This window comes from Mobula hypostoma, chromosome 25 (assembly GCF_963921235.1).
Source record: "Mobula hypostoma chromosome 25, sMobHyp1.1, whole genome shotgun sequence".
NCBI lineage: Eukaryota > Metazoa > Chordata > Chondrichthyes > Myliobatiformes > Myliobatidae > Mobula > Mobula hypostoma.
This window is the reverse complement of record NC_086121.1, coordinates 653,316-660,144: the sequence shown is the minus strand read 5'-3', so window position 1 is coordinate 660,144 and position 6,829 is coordinate 653,316.

Genomic DNA, 6,829 nt, shown 5'->3' with positions numbered 1-6,829 from the left:
CAGGATTTTATCTTGTTAAGCAGCCTCATGTGTGGCACCTTATCAAAAGCCTTCTGAGAATCCAAGTAAATGACATCCATCGTCTCTCCTTTGTCCACTCTGCTTGTTACTTCCTCAAAGATTGTCAGGCAAGATTTCCCTTTACAGAAACCATGCTGATTTTGACTTATTTTATCATTAGTCTCCAAGAACCCTGAAACCTCATCCTAAGTAATAGGCTCCAACACTTTCCCAACCACTGAGGTTAACTGGCCTATAATTTCCTTTCTTTTGCCTTCCTCCCTTCTTAAAGAGTGGAGTGATATTTGCAATCTTCCAGTCTTCTGAGACTATGCCAGGATCAAGTGATACTTGATCATGAACAATGCATCCATTATCTTTTCAGTAACTTCTCTCAGGACTTTGGGTTGCAGTCCATCTGGTCCAGGTGACTTATCCACCTTAAGATTTTCCAGTTTGCCTAACACTTTTTCCTTTGTAATAGCAATGGCACTCACTTCTGCTCCCTGATACTCACAGACCTCTGGCGCACTGCTAGTGTCTTCCACAGTGAAGACAAATGCAAAGTTCATCTGTCATTTCTTTGTCCCTCATTTCTATCTTACCGGGATCATTTTCCTGTGATCCAATATCAACTCTCACCTTCCTTTTACTCTTTATATAGCTGATAAAACTTTTAGTATCCTGCTTTATATTATTGGCTGGTTTGCCCTTATATTTCATCTTTTCCCTTCTTATAGCTTTTTTTTTTTAGCATTTTGCTGGATTTTAAAAGCTTCCCTATCACCCAATTTCCCACTCACTTTTGCTACCTTATATGCCCTTTCTTTGGCTTTTATGCAGTCCTTAACTTTCCTTGCCAGCCATTGTTGCCTACCCCTGCTCTTCAAGAACTTCTTCTGTGGGATATATCTATCCTGTGCCTTGTGAACTATTATCGGAAACTTCAGCTACCTCTTCTCTACTGTCATACCTGCCAGTATCCCCCTCCAATCCACCTGGGCAAGCTCCTCTCTCATGCCTCTGTAATTCCCTTTATTCCATTGCGATACTGATACATGTGAATTATGCTTCTCCCTCTCAAATTGCACTACAAATTCAATCATATTATGATCACTGCCTCCTAAGGGTTCCTTTACATTAAGCTTCCTAATAAGATCTGGGTTAGTACACAACACCCAATCTAAGATAACCTTTCCCTGGGTAGGCTCAAGCACAAACTGCTCTAAAAAACCATCTTGTAGGCATTCAAAAAATTCCCTCTCTTGTGATCTGACACCGACTTGATTTTTCCAACCTCTTTGCATATTGAAGTCCCCCATTACAATTGTGTCATTACCACTTACTACATGCCTTTTCCAGCTCTCTTTGCAAATTCAATCCCACATCTTGGCTACTATTTGCAGGCCTATATATGATTCCCATAATGTTTTTTTACCCTTGAAGTTTCTTAACACCACCCACAAGGGTTCAGTATTCTCCGGCCTTATGTCACCTCTTTCTAAAGATGTAATTCCAACTCTTACCAACAGAGCCAATCACCACATATGCCTTCCTGCCTGTCTTTTCAATACAAAGTGTATCCTTTGATGTTAAGCTTCCAACTACGGCCTTCTTTCAGCCACGACTCAATGGTGCCCACAACATCATACCAAATAATTTGTAATTGTGCCACGAGCTCATCAACCTTATTCTGAATGCTACGCAGAATATAACACAGATTAACACAAATTACAGTGTAACACTGTGTCACACAAGTTAAGACAACACATGCTAATCTTGACCTTAGTCAATAATATTGAAGAGGATACCAAAAATTTCTCTAACCAATACCATTAAAGAAGATACCAAGAGTTTTTTTTCAGATACATATATTGTAAAGGAGAGGTGAGAGTGGATATTGGACCCCTGGAAAATGATGCTGGAGAGGTAGTTATGTGGGAGAACAAAACGGTGGATGAACTGAATAAATATTTTGCATCAGTCTTCACTGTGGAAGACACTAGCAGTATGGTGGAAGTTCCAGGCATCAGGGGTCATGACGAATGTGAATTTAGCATGACTGGAGAGAACGTCCTTGGAAACTGAAAGGTTTGAAGGTAGATAAGTCACCTGGACCGGATGGTGTACACCCCAGAGTTCTGAAAGAGGTGGCTGAAGAGATTGTGGAGACATTAGCAATGATCTTTCAGGAATCACTAGATTTTGGAATGGTTTTGGAAGACTGGAAAATTGCATATAGAAACATAGAAACATAGAAAATAGGTGCAGGAGTAGGCCATTCGGCCCTTTGAGCCTGCACCGCCATTTATTATGATCATGGCTGATCATCCAACTCAGAACCCAGCCTTCCCTCCATACCCCCTGACCCCCGTAGCCACAAGGGCCATATCTAACTCCCTCTTAAATATAGCCAATGAACTGGCCTCAACAGTTTGCTGTGGCAGAGAATTCCACAGATTCACCACTCTCTGTGTGAAGAAGTTTTTCCTAATCTCGGTCCTAAAAGGCTTCCCCTCTATCCTCAAACTGTGACCCCTCGTTCTGGACTTCCCCAACATCGGGAACAATCTTCCCGCATCTAGCCTGTCCAATCCCTTTAGGATCTTATACGTTTCAATCAGATCCCCCCTCAATCTTCTAAATTCCAACGAGTACAAGCCCAGTTCATCCAGTCTTTCTTCATATGAAAGACCTGCCATCCCAGGAATCAATCTGGTGAACCTTCTTTGTACTCCCTCTATGGCAAAGATGTCTTTCCTTAGATTAGGGGACCAAAATTGCACACAATACTCCAGGTGTGGTCTCACCAAGGACTTGTACAACTGCAGTAGTACCTCCCTGCTCCTGTACTCGAATCCTCTCCCTATAAATGCCAGCATACCGTTCGCCTTTTTCACCGCCTGCTGTACCTGCATGCCCACTTTCAATGACTGGTGTATAATGACACCCAGGTCTCGTTGCACCTCCCCTTTTCCTAATCGGCCACCATTCAGATAATAATCTGTTTTCCTATTTTTGCCACCAAAGTGGATAACTTCACATTTATCCACATTAAATTGCATCTGCCATGAGTTTGCCCACTCACCCAACCTATCCAAGTCACCCTGCATCCTCTTAGCATCCTCCTCACTGCTAACACTGCCACCCAGCTTTGTGTCATCCGCAAACTTGGAGATGCTGCATTTAATTCCCTCATCCAAGTCATTAATATATATTGTAAACAACTGGGGTCCCAGCACTGAGCCTTGCGGTACCCCACTAGTCACCGCCTGCCATTCTGAAAAGGTCCCGTTTATTCCCACTCTTTGCTTCCTGTCTGCTGACCAATTCTCCACCCACACCAATACCTTACCCCCAATACCGTGTGCTTTAAGTTTGCACACTAATCTCCTGTGTGGGACCTTGTCAAAAGCCTTTTGAAAATCCAAATATACCACATCCACTGGTTCTCCCCTATCCACTCTACTAGTTACATCCTCAAAAAATTCTATGAGATTTGTCAGACATGATTTTCCTTTCACAAATCCATGCTGACTTTGTCCGATCATTTCACCGCTTTCCAAATGTGCTGTTATGTCACTCCACTCTTCAAGAAGGGAAAGAGGCAGGAGAAAGGAAACAATAGGCCAGTTAGTCTGACCTCAGAGGCTGGGAAGATGTTGGAGTCCATTATTAAGGATGAGGTCTCACGGTACTTGGAGGCACATGACAAAATAGACCATAGTCAGTATGGTTTCCTCAAGGGAAATCTTGCCTGACAAATCTGTTGGAATTCTTTGAAGAAATAACAGGCAGGATAGACAAAGGAGAGTTAGTTGGTGTTGTGTACTTTGATTTTCAGAAGGACTTTGCGTGTTGTCATACATGAGGCTGCTTAACAAGCTACAAGCCTATGGTATTACAGGAAAGATTCTAGCATCGATAAGGCAGTGATTGATTGGCAGGAGGCAAAGAGTGGGAATAAGTGGGAATAAAGGGAGCCTTTTCTGGCTGGCTGCTGGTGTCTAGTAGAGTTCCACAGGGGTCTGTGTTTGGACCAATTCTTTTTACAGTACATTATATGTCAATGATTTGGATGATGGAATTGATGGCTTTGTTGCAAAGTTTGCAGATGATATGAAGATAACTGGAGGGGCAGGTAGTTTTGAGGAAGTAGAGTGGTTGCAGAAGTACTTAGACAGATTAGGAGAATGGGCAAACAAATAGCAGATGGAATCCAGTTTAGGGAAGTATATGGTCATGCACTTTGGTAGAAGAAGTGAAAAGGTTGACTCTTTTCTCAATGAAGAGAAAATACAAAAACTGACATGCACTGGGACTTGGGAATCCTTGTTCAGGATTCCCTAAAGGTTAATTTGTCGGTTGAGGATGTGGTGAGGAAGGCAAATGCAATGTTAGCATTCATTTCAAGAGGACTAGAATATAAAAGCAAGGCTGTAATGTTAAGACTTTATAAGGCACTGGTTGGGCCTCACTTGGAGTATTGTGAGCGGGTTTGAACCCCTTATCTTAGAAAGGATGTGCTGAAATTGCAGACGGTTCAAAGGAGATTCACGAAAATGATTCCAGAATTGAAAGGTTTGTCACATGAAGAGAGTTTGATGGCTCTGGGCCTGTATTCACTAGAATTCTGAAGAATGAGGGGTGACCTCATTGGAACCTATCAAATGGTGAAAGGCCTTGAAAGTGTGGATGTGGAGTGGATGTTTCTTATGGTGGGAAGACCAGAGGACATGGCCTCGGAATAGAGGGGCGTCCTTTTAGAACTTAGATGAGAAATTTCTTCAGCCGGAGAGTGGTGGATCTGTGGAATTTGTTGCCACAGGAGCTGTGAAGGCCAAGTCTGAATGTATATTTAAGGCAGAGATTTATAGATTCATGATTGGTCAGGGAATGAAGGGATACAGGGAGAAGGCAGAAGATTGGGGTTGAAAGGAAAATTGGATCAGCCATGATGAAATAGCAGAGCAGACTTGATGGGCCAAATGGCCCAATTCTGCTGCTATACCTTATGGAGTTATGGTCTTATGCTGTAATGGTGTCACACAAGTTAACACAAGATATGGTATAACACTGTTTAACACAGATTAACAGAAGTCACAGTGTAACACAATATAATACACTTTAACACATAAGGAAACTCAGTGTAACACAGTTCATCACAACTCGCAGCGTAACACGCTGTAACACAATGTAACAAACATCTATAAGCCACAAAATAAAATTGAGAGACCGAGAATGACAATGTTGGGTGGTGCCTAAGGTTCCTCTTGAATGCACTGGTCCTGAAGAGCTGATTGCAGTAACCCCTCCCTATGGCTGGCACTTAACAGCCCCGAGAGAACTGAAAATTCAAAGTCCAAGGGTAGCTCGAGAGACTTGGGGACCCCGAGAAGCAGAGCGATCTGGGGATCTCAAGAGAGAGAGAGAGAGACCTGGTGAACTCAATGAAGACCTGGGAATCTCGAGGCAGACCTTGGAACCTCAGGAGAAACCTGGGGACCTTGAGAGACATAGGAGCTCAAGAGAAAACAGGAGTCCTCAAGACGTGGAGAACATTGAAAAGACCTTGGAAACATTGAGAAAAAAACTTGGCAACTTTGAAAAACCCTGGAAACCTTAAAGTCCTTGGGATACCTGGAAAGGCATGGGAGACTTGGAGGGCCATGGGAGTTCTGGAGGGCCATGGGAGTCCTGGATGGCCATAGGAGTCCTGGAGGGCCATGGGAGACTCGGAGGGCATGGGAGACTTGGAGGGCCATGGGAGTCCTGGAGGACCATAGGAGACCTGGAGGGCCATGGGAAAATTGAGAACCTTCATTACCCTGAGAACTTTGACGACCTTTGAGAAACTTGACAATTGCAATGTCTAAGCTAGGGTACTTAGACGTCGAAAAAGCCTTGAGACCTGGAAACTTGAGTCCTCAAAAACATGAACGTGGAAGCCTAGGGAACGTCCTTGCTCACGTTATTTCACTTTTCACTGTTTTTTCCAGAGCCAGTTAGGATACAGAAAGCTGTACTCTCAATCTTACAGACTGAGATAACAGAACCGGCTCTTCTTATCACTGAGTGAGCTGGCTCTCTGTAGATCTATTTGATTTGTTACATGAAAGTTCAGTTCTTGCACTCTGTACCTTGACTTTCATCAAGTGGTTCAACCTAAGGTAGCTTACTCTTGGGCAGCAGGGTGGAGATACATCTCTGCTGAAAGGGGGTGTAAGGCATTCCTTTCCTCTGCAGGCCTGAGGGTCAGGCTTGGGAAAGATGCAGCATCAGTATGGCCCCCTGATCAGGGTCACATGAAGCCAGGCGAGCAGGTGGTGGATGGTTGTGACTCAGAATAGAGACCAGAGAATCTCAGAACGTAGACTAAAGAAACTCGGAATGTGGACTAGAGAAAAGATGGCATTCTCACTTAAAGCCATCTGATGCCAAAACGCCACTGTTCAAGCCCTGCTGGATCCATTACTTGGCGGAGTCCTTCTGTCATGATGTGCGCTGGCAATGTCGGAACCCAAGTGTGGAGGAAAGATAGATTCTGATGAGGAGAGGTGATGAGAGTTTACTCGTAATAATTCCAAAAGACCGTTAGTGGCTCAGCTGAACTGTACCTCAAAACTAGGACCCTGCAATTAACACTAATCGGGCATCCACTTAAATAATACAAGTAATACAGAATCCCTGAGCCTAACAAAATAAACTTACCAAGCTTAAACAGAAGGCACCAGAAGACCACACTACAAAGAGCGAGTCACTTGAAAAAACACAAGGAACTATAAATGATCAACCACTCTTATTAAACAACAATTAACCAATTCTAAAC